The sequence below is a fragment of the Cataglyphis hispanica genome, chromosome 2 (assembly GCF_021464435.1).
Source record: "Cataglyphis hispanica isolate Lineage 1 chromosome 2, ULB_Chis1_1.0, whole genome shotgun sequence".
Classification (NCBI taxonomy): Eukaryota; Metazoa; Arthropoda; class Insecta; order Hymenoptera; family Formicidae; genus Cataglyphis; species Cataglyphis hispanica.
Window position 1 is genome coordinate 8,340,427 of NC_065955.1, and position 10,040 is coordinate 8,350,466.

At 38.6% G+C, this 10,040-nt stretch overlaps 1 protein-coding gene across 1 annotated transcript in view; it reads right to left on the reverse strand.

Moving 5' to 3' along the window:
- The window catches only part of LOC126859116 (BMP-binding endothelial regulator protein), a 34,992-nt gene extending 29,580 nt beyond the window's left edge, over positions 1 to 5,412 (reverse strand). Inside the window, exon 1 of the mRNA XM_050610088.1 lies at positions 4,986 to 5,412. The gene's annotated coding sequence lies outside the window, so the exon portion shown is untranslated. The remainder of the gene's footprint in view (positions 1 to 4,985) is intronic.
- Positions 5,413 to 10,040: the final 4,628 nt, after the last annotated feature.

The following is a 10,040-nucleotide window of genomic DNA, read 5'->3' on the forward strand; positions in this document are numbered from 1 at the left end:
TTCCCTCTTGTCCCTCTTTTCCATCATTATGTCAAACAATCATTATAATATAGTGTCATATTGATGTTTTAAACGTCGTCACTTTAAATTGTAAAATAAATATGAAGTTTCAGCGAAATGTTAAGATTAATATTTTCAGCTGCAGCAGAAAACATTAAAAATTTTTTGCAGTATTGTTTATTAAGCTTTAATATTATATTTTAATTATAGCGTTTTATCTGTCCACTCTGTGTTTTTTTATAGTATTTTTGAAATTAAACGATCGTATTGAAATATATGTTAAAACATCCTCAATATCGCTGTCGATGATTACGATTTGCGTGCGATGCCACGACCCGGGGTAATTTCGCAAAAAAGAGAGCCAATTCCGCGAAGGGACGTGGAGAATGGACGGTATAATGTATGGAGACAACGATCCGCTTCCTTTTTTACGTCAGTGTCGGGGATTTACGAACATCAAGATCGTAATTTCTCGTACTTGTTGCGGTTGCTTGGCCCTTAAGCGCATCCGGTTGTGCCCGTCGACGGAGTCATTGACGTGTATACGCGACTTGCGACGTTGAAAAATCGGACAAAGCGAGTCAATATAAAATCGCAATTACTTCGAAGCCATACAAAATAAGATATACCGCGACGCAGATGTACGCGTTTTGTTTCTAAATTTTCCTAAAGAAATTTTTTTAGTGAATATGTCCGATCTCTTAAGTATAAATAAGGCTACATTCTTCAAGATAGCATAATTAAATCTTAAATATTTTCTCGATTTTTATTAGACTTATCTCGCACTTTATCATTCATCTTTACGCTTTTCAAAAAAATCTGGCAGTCGATCAAAGTCGCCGCGAATCTGTCTTTGCCGCACAAAAGCGTGCACTCGAGAAGAGACGCGCGCGTGCGATGCAAGCCGGAGAGAGAAACCGTATGTAAGTTGAAAAGCGTGCAGAGAAGGAGATAGATAGATAGAGAAAGAAAGAGAGAGAGAGAGAGAAAGAGAGGCGAAAGAAAGAAAGATAGAACGGCAGGTTCCTTTCGAGAGAGCGGGATGAAGACGGCGAGAGCGAGAGAGGGAAGGCCTCGACCTCGCATGCTCGCTCGCGCGGCTTTACCGGAGTAAAGTGCTCGGAGGCCTCCGAGGAAGAAGCTACTCTCGCGAGATCGTCCTCGGAAGACCGCCATCTCTTTCCTCTCGATCCTTTTCTTCTTTGTATGGTCTTTCAGTGCATTCTTTAGATATTATTCGTGTATTTCCATAGTTATGAATATTAAAATACTTTTCGTATATTCAACATTCGAGGATCCGGATTTATTTTATCTTAATTTTAAGACGGAGAGATAGTGCACTAGAAGCGAACAAACATATATTGTTTACGTTTTTAATTTTTTGTATTTCAATTAGAAATATTTTATATTTAAAGTAATAAAGAATAAATATGCTAAAGAGTCTACGCTAAGCCTCTCCGTGCTCTTTAGCTTATTATATTCGTCTTTTATTATTTCGAAAACAAGAAAGCCTGTGATTATAAATGATAATTATTTTTATTTTATGATCAAATCTATTTATATATGTACTAAGATTATTTATATGCGTTATTGTCAGTTTCTGTGTCCAATATTTGTACATGTTACAAAAATTACGATTGATAATTTTTTAAATGCCGCTTTGTTAAAAAAATCAAATGATGTGATTTTTATTTGCGTTATTTTCTCAAATAACATGTTAGTTTTTCATGTGATTTATACGATTCTTTAAATGATTGATTATATCTATCTTTTATTTCAAATTGTACTATTAACGCTCGTTAAAAAATTCGCACAAAGAGAGAGAGAGAGAGAGAGAGAGAGAGGGTTTCAAACTTCATAATATATAATATTTCTTCCTTCGTTCTCTTACCTCGAGAAGGACCTACTCCCGAAACCCGTAATAAGATCGATACCCCGGATCCGAAAGTAATGTCGCTCTACGACTTCGAAATCGAAGAAGAGAAGCGGCAGATCGAGTTACACTCGCGCGCTACATCTTTTTTTTCGCGTTATTCGTGCGGGATTGACATTTATTTATTCCAGATTGCAGCAGAGATAATTTGCAAAACAAAGAGAGAGAGAGAGAGAGAGAGAGAGAGAGAGAGAGAGAGAAGGAGAGGGAAGTGAGACACACACACACACACACACACACACACACACAGAGGAAGGCAGAGGATGTAATAATTCTACATATTCTATTGTCGCGTTTCACTACTCTACCTGGATCTCTCGGCGGGCTCCGGTCTCGCGAACGGAATATCACGATCGATCAATCTCTCCCCATGCTCGAGGTTCGCGAGCCGGGTCGGCGGGCGAGAAATAGCAAGGTGACGCTACGGCACGCACTGCCGAGAGGTAACTGGAAGTAAGTGGCACGAGCTGTCGCGTGCAGCCACGCCGCGGCGAAACAACAACACAACGTAACAGGTGCGTGCTGGCGAGGAAGGGCCCGATCTGTATACACACAAGCGTGTGTATATACATGTAGACGCTCACGCACGAATAAGCTACAGGGATTGAGCCTGGCTATCGTGCACTGATCTTTCTCTCTCTTCTCTCTCTCTCTCTCTTTCTTTCTTTCTGTCGACATTTGCCTGCATTTTAAATCACTGAGAAATATCTCTTGTGATAATTACAGCAACGGTCCATGTGATCCCGTATATATCGAATAATCGGCAGTTGCACATGAATATCTCCAACTTGTGTTGTGTCCTTATTATGTGCGCAATGTTTCTTTGATAAATGAAATACCGCAAGAAATATTCATTAAGGAAATATAACGTGTGAAACGCGCGATTTCTCTGATATCAATTAATCGTAGTTTGACTAATTCCTTGAATATTTTTCTAGATTGTTACACTTATTATGATATATAGATAATATATAGATAATGTGAAAAAAAATTTTAGTTGACCATGATTAACATTAATTGATTATTGGTAGAGTTGAGTTTATGAAAGATTGAAAATTTCTAATTCGATTTTAATTGTTCTATCTGCAAACGCAGGTAATATAATTTTATTTTTTCCTACTGACGTATTCCTGAAAAAAATTACGTCTGTTTATCTTATTATTTTATTTTTAATGAGTAAAATATTGAATAGCACTGTTATAAGAATTAATATTCTTCAATCTAAATAGCTATTTTAATAAATGATTATTCATATTACATATATTAGTTTCGAAATTATAATATTTCATTATGTGGTTTGTATTGTTCGAGCGATCAAGTGGTCGCGCGAGATTTATCGATTAAATTGTTATCCGCATATCGATTTTGCTTGATTAATTGATTGAATCTCGGTGGTTTATGCCTTTATCGATTAATCGGTCCGTTCCCATTGATCGAATAAACGATTAAATCAATAATTTCTTATAGATTCAATCGGTTAATTGCGTTCGATCAAGTTTTTTCATCTCATTATTAGCTTTGTCTTTATATAGAAAACAAAATGGTTCTCCATTTTTATATTTTTCTGCAAAGAATTATCATAGATATCCTATAGAATATGAATTCGAATATCTTCTAAATCCACAAATTATTATTCATATTCGTAAATTTCTTTCTAGATATTGATAACAAAAACATTCCAAGCCGCCCACGAAGCGGTTCAACACGTCACAAAAATCGATTATACCGATATAGATCGCAACGTCACGAATCGCTGAATTTAATTTTGTAACTGACAAATCTACGTGTTTTTCTTTCTACTCGCACCCACGGGGGCATTTCTTCAGGTGATGAACAGCTGACGCTGATAATCCCACGAATTTCTCCATCGCTCGATTATAGTCTCCACGAGTTCGCACGGATGACGTTAAACGTTATTTTGTTTAGATCTAAACCTCATCGAGATGGAACGCGCGCTGGACGTAAATAAAAATTGTGACTGATACTTTCAACCCACATTTTGCTAAACGTGACTCACAGATCTGACATTTCCAAGACTATCGTCTATCACAAAATATCTAAATACGCGCTTTATTTCTTTTTTTCTATCATCATCATATCAAGTGCTATTTTTGAGAAACAGAAAATTCAGAACACCTGTATTATATTTAAAAAATAACAATATAATTGGCGATAAGTGTCTAACAAAAATATGCATCCTAGAGAGGCAGATTCGCGTTCAATGTGTCAAACAAACGAATCGAAATCTCACGAAGAAGAATCATTATCACCGAATGGAAATCATATCGCCTTCGGCACGTGTCTACTGGCAAGATCCGGCACTCTCGCTAGGCGAATATGTTATGCGGCTCTCGGTGATATCACGTGGTAAAAATCCGCTCGCTAGGCCGATCCATCCATCACGCGTCGTAATCCGCATTCTCCGTCTCGTCATTTCCTCTCTCTCTCTCTCTCTCTCTCTCTCTCTCTTTCTCTTTCTCTTCTTTCATCCATACATTATAATCTCTCATCCCGATACTTTAATTATCCCTATATGTCGCGTTGAACTCCGCGGCAGATCCTTCAAGTATTACGCGACTGATTTATGGAGGAAAATTTCTTCGAACATCCAGATTGTATTCTTAACAATTTTAAATGTTAACTCTTTAATTTTTATTAAATGTTAATAAAGAAAGTAAATTTTCAATATTAAAATATAGAATCGATCAGATAATTATGATATATTCCACGACACGACCGATAATCGTAATTTTTTAATATATTAAATAATATTGTCAATAAAATGATCATAACTATTAATTGCTAATATTACATGTATTTTATAAATTTCTTTTCTTTTCTCTGTATTCCTGTATCCCTATATTATGTAATTATCTTTTTTCTTAGATCTTTAGCTAAATATATTTTTACGTTATTTTTTTACGGGATTTTTCTTGGAATACAATCACGGTTTCTCTTTGACGATCGTCCGTCAATCTGCATCGTATTCTTGAGAATCTCGTCTCTTCGTGAGACGTGAATATGCCACAGTAAACAGATCTTTTGCACTCACCTGCGAGTATTCCCTCGTCAACCTTTTACAGGCTCCTTTCTCAGCAGCCGCCTCGGCTCGCCGTGGCCGCGAAACAGCCAGTGATACACCTCGCCGCGAATCCGCGTGATGACGATAACGATATGCGACGACACACCGCACTGATTGACAATGAGATGCAGCCACAACAGCCGGTAGCAGAAGAGTTCTCGCACGCGCGACGCGAGTTTATTTGCGATACGAGATACGGAGGCAGGCACGCGCGGGCGAATCTCGGCGAAGCTGTCTGGTCCAGCACTGACAATGAGGCGCGTGTATCCGCCGATGGCACTGCGTGTCGCGTCTCGTCTCCTCGTGTCGTGCAGTATCGCGTACGCGGCGCGAACTCTACTGCGGATCTGAATGATTCCGCGTCAGCTGCTCGCCGCAGCTGCACTGAAGTTCCGTTGCGATTTCCACCACCGTGCGCGAGTAACGAAGATCGCGCGCCCGGTCGCCGAGAGAATGAGGGAAGGGGTAGGGAAGACGGAAAGTGGCGATGGTAGTAGTAGTGGTGGTGGTGGTGGCGGTGGTGGCGGTGGCGGTGGTGGTTGCGGTAGAGGAGAAGGAGGATGTTGCGAGTAGTAAGTAGTAGTGGTTTTCCTCTTTGAGAGAGGCGGAGGAGGCAACGTGCGCACCGAGACAGGACAAGACGAGACAAGAGAAAACGGGAGAAGAGCGCGTATGCACGTGCGACGCGCGAGAGTCGACGGCTGATGCAGGTGACATCGTGCCGGAGAAGAAAAGAGAGGAAAAATATATAAAGGTTGAATGCTGAGTGATAGAGAGATACATATATTTTCCTTTCAATCGATATCTCCGTAAGGAAGAAGAGTAAAGTTCCGCAAAATTTCTATGAGAATTTTTTATGTAATTTTAATTATCTTAATTTTTGAAAAAAAAAAAACTACATCCTAGAATTATTATACAATTAATGATGTGACGGATGTTTGTATAAAAAGGTTGAACAAATTTTGAAAGATAAATGTTTAATAAATTATATATATGAATTATATATATTTAAATAATATATTAATAAAGATTGAAATCATTCCTTTTATAAATAATTGACATTTCTATATCCTGATAATTTAATAAATAATTAAATCTATATAATCGCGCGTTTTTTCCCTTTATATTCTTCCCGAGATTATTTTCCAAAAGAATTTTCGATTTATCAAATAGATAACAATAATAAGACAATAATAGTCTAAAATTATGAAAATGTAATCGTTTTGATCTCAAGGTACGATTTAAAAATATACTGCATAATAAACGAGAAATTGCGAGCGTAAGCAGCGGAAAACTAATGTGCGTCTCTTATAAGATATACATATGTATCGCCAAGTTTAGATCGAAGCATCTTGAGACACGATCGGAATGCCACGTGCGGGTCGCACGCGCGCCGATGCAACTCGTTTAGCGATGCCGACATATCCGTAGAAGTATGTATGTACTTGGTGAGCTTTCACGATCCTTGTGTAAGGCGGAGGACAACGGAGATTGTTAGTGGGTTACCCACAAGGAGCTCGGTAAACTCTTTCGCCTCTTCCTCAGAGCCGCAAGAGAGCTGCGCTTCGCTTCGAAGAGAGCGAGACGGAAAGGGTAGCTGGGTCGAGTTAAATGAACAGGAGGAGAAGCAGGAGTACGAAGGGGAGGGATGGTAACCGGGGACATCCGCGTATATACCGGGTGGGAAAGAGAAAAGCTTTATCTTCCACTTTTCGCGAATGGAAAGAGGAAGATAAAGAATAAAGAAGAGAAAGAATAAATATATATATATATATATATGTGTGTGTATGTGTGTGTGTGTGTGTGCGTGTATGAGTACGTCGTAAAGGAATATATCACATACACGCGCGTATTGAACGGAATCACTGATAAATACGAGAGGCCTATCGCACTGGCATGCGTGTGCGTGTTTGACAGTAGCGCACCGCGGGGGAGAGGAGCATTGAGTGTTGTTTCGTTCGTCGAACCGAACGCGTTCGGCATATGGCCACTTTCACGAGGAACATGGATGGATAGTTCATCCCACCTTCGAACTCGCTCCATCGTGATTAGGTAAAAAAACTAGCAACTTGGCTTTCTATACTTTCAGCTCTTGACATCGTATCGTAAGGATAAGTGGCGGTGACAATAAGAGAGATGCAATATATGTATCTCTTGTATTTTTCTTATATTAGTGAAATTAATTGAACGAGTTGCAAATGTAGATTTTGTAAATGTAATATATTTTTCGATATTTTAAATTTTATGTTAAGAGTCAAGGAGATTTTTTAAGATTGAAAATTCTATAATATTATCTCCTGACAATAATTAAACAATTGGTATAGACAATAATTAGAAATATTTTTATTAAATTTCTTTAAGTCTTCAAATATATATAAATCTGTATATAAATCTGAGGAATAATCTCAGAAATTTCTGATGATTCATGAAGCATTAAGTCAATTGACGTATCTAAGTGATAGTGCTTTTATTGATGATAATAAACTGGTTTCATATATTGATAATAAATCGATAATAATATATATATATATATATATATATATATATATATATATATGTTTTGATATGTAAAATATAAAATCTTACTATTGAAAGTGAGAAACAAAATCTCTCTCTCTCTCTCTCTATTCTGTCGCGAGTTGAAATTTATTATTATTAATAAAAACTATATCATTTAAACTTTGATATGTCGGTTGACTCAATGCTCCATGAATTATCAGATTTTTCATTTACCTAATCGGCATGAATCTTTGAAAAATTTTGCAAGCAGATCTCCGCGTTCGGCCCTTGAGCGATGAGATGTGGAAATAAACTGTTTAATGATTGAGAGGTTGCAGCAGAGAGATGTCTGACCATGCAAGGTCAAGTGGTTCCTCGCAGCGGCGATGTCTGAACCTTCTAGAAGTTCATTGATCCGACGATTTGGTTGATGATCGATGAGGTATTCCAATAAGTGTACTGTCTCTAGCAAATCTATGACAAAGTAAATTGACTGTCATGAGATGAGTGAAGATTTCACCAGCAAGCTTAAGCATTCTTTCCATTAGGTTGATCAATCTGAATTGATAAAAGCGCTCCAATTTAAAATATTTATTTATAATTATTTTATGGTTATATATATATATATATATATATATATATATATATATATAATATCGATAATTTTTAAGTTAAAAATTTATTTCGCGAGCATGTTTGACTTTCTCTGGCGAATTACGTATAATATAATTTAAACAATAATAGCATTATATCCTTTTTGATTATTTACGTTATTCTACATCTTTATAAATATTTAAATTTAATTTATATCTATTTTTTACTTTTTTTATATATACCATGTAATTTTTACTATACTTTCATAATTTTTATTTAATGCATCGATTTGGGGACCGATTTCTTAAATTTCTATTTGCGTTCGTATTTAAAAACAATTGCCTAAAAAACAGCTCGAAATAATGTTATCAAAAATTTGAGAAAATTTGATAAGGCATTTACTAAATGTCTGTGTTACTACGAATTTTCATTGAAATCTTTCAATTAGGAACTAAATGGTGTATTTTGGTACCTTTACGAGTCCGATTTACATAGGTATTTGGGTAGAATATTTATGGAATTTAATACAATATGTACAGAGAGAGAGAGAGAGAGAGAGAGAGAGAGAGAGAGAGAGAATCTCTCACATCAGATCGCTAGCGATCGAACCCATCTCAGAACACAGGCCGCTAACAGGATTAGGTAACACGCAGGTCGAAGCGCGGTCTCTCTCGCGATGAAAGATCGAGCTGCGACCAACTCGCCCGGTTATTGTACAACATAACGAAGATACTTATCGAAGGGGACGGCATCCACCGTCTCCGCTCTGTCTCCCCCGTCGAGCTGCTCCCCGCGCGGCTGTTAGCGATCCGAGTATCTACCTGACCGTCTCGTTAGCTCTCTTCGTGGAAGTGCGCCCCTGCTCTCGTCGTAGTAAGAAATCGAAGACAGCCTGAGGAAGGAGGGGAGAAGGGACTTCTTGATCTTTCTCTTTCCCATCTTCTCTTGTCGCGCGGCTATTAAATACGCGACCATTACCGCTCAAAGGTCGGCGTTATGTCTTGTCGAATCGCTTTTATCGCTTTATTATTATATAATAATCGTCGCGTATTCTATTCAACGCGATTAAGAACGATACGAATCGAATCAATTTCGTATAGTAAATCATTTGGGAATGTGTCACGTGCGAGAAACAAAGACAATGTCGATCTCTAACTCTCTTTCAATCGCCGTCGCATATATCTTGGAAATGCTAATTCGTTCGTTCGAGAAAAAAACCTGTTTACTTTTTACTCGCGATGCTGTAACTGTTAAAGAGATGGAAAAAAAAAAAAGATCTTTTATGTCACCTTAAATTAATCACACCTGACACATCGAGAGATCTCGTTACTCCTCGCTTGTGCTGTCCAACGCACTAGACTCAAATGTCAAATTTTGTATAGATCGAGCGACGAAATTCGAGAGACGGGATACGCCGTGATCTCGGCCTCCGAGGTATGGAAAACACGTGAGCTTTCGGAATCTATGTTGCCGTGCTCGCTTTTGCTTTCTTTTCGCGGCTAATGGGCGCAAGGTCGCACGGATTCCGCGCGCGCGTTGTCCCTCGGCTGTGTCACGCGTGTCCGAAACGAAGAGAGGAATTTCACGAGCGTGTCCGTGCCACATTTGTGTGAAAGGGGCCCCCCGCCTGGCCTTTCTTTTTCTCTTCCCAGCGAGAGGTCGCGGTCCCCTCCTCTTTTTTTCTTCTTCCTGACGGAACGAGTGGAGGGTGGTGGGAGGGAGGGAGGGAGGGCGGGGAGGAAGAGATCCCTCTCTCCGTCTCCCTTTCTCTTTCTCTTTCTCGCGGTCGGAAACCGACATTCGGTCGCGCGTGTGCGCGTGTGTGGCCCGGATAATTAATCGCGATTTATTCGCCCCGACATTGTTAATTTTAACGAGCGGCGAAATATTTTTATTGGGTGCTTGAGCATCGCCGTACGGGGATAATTTGTA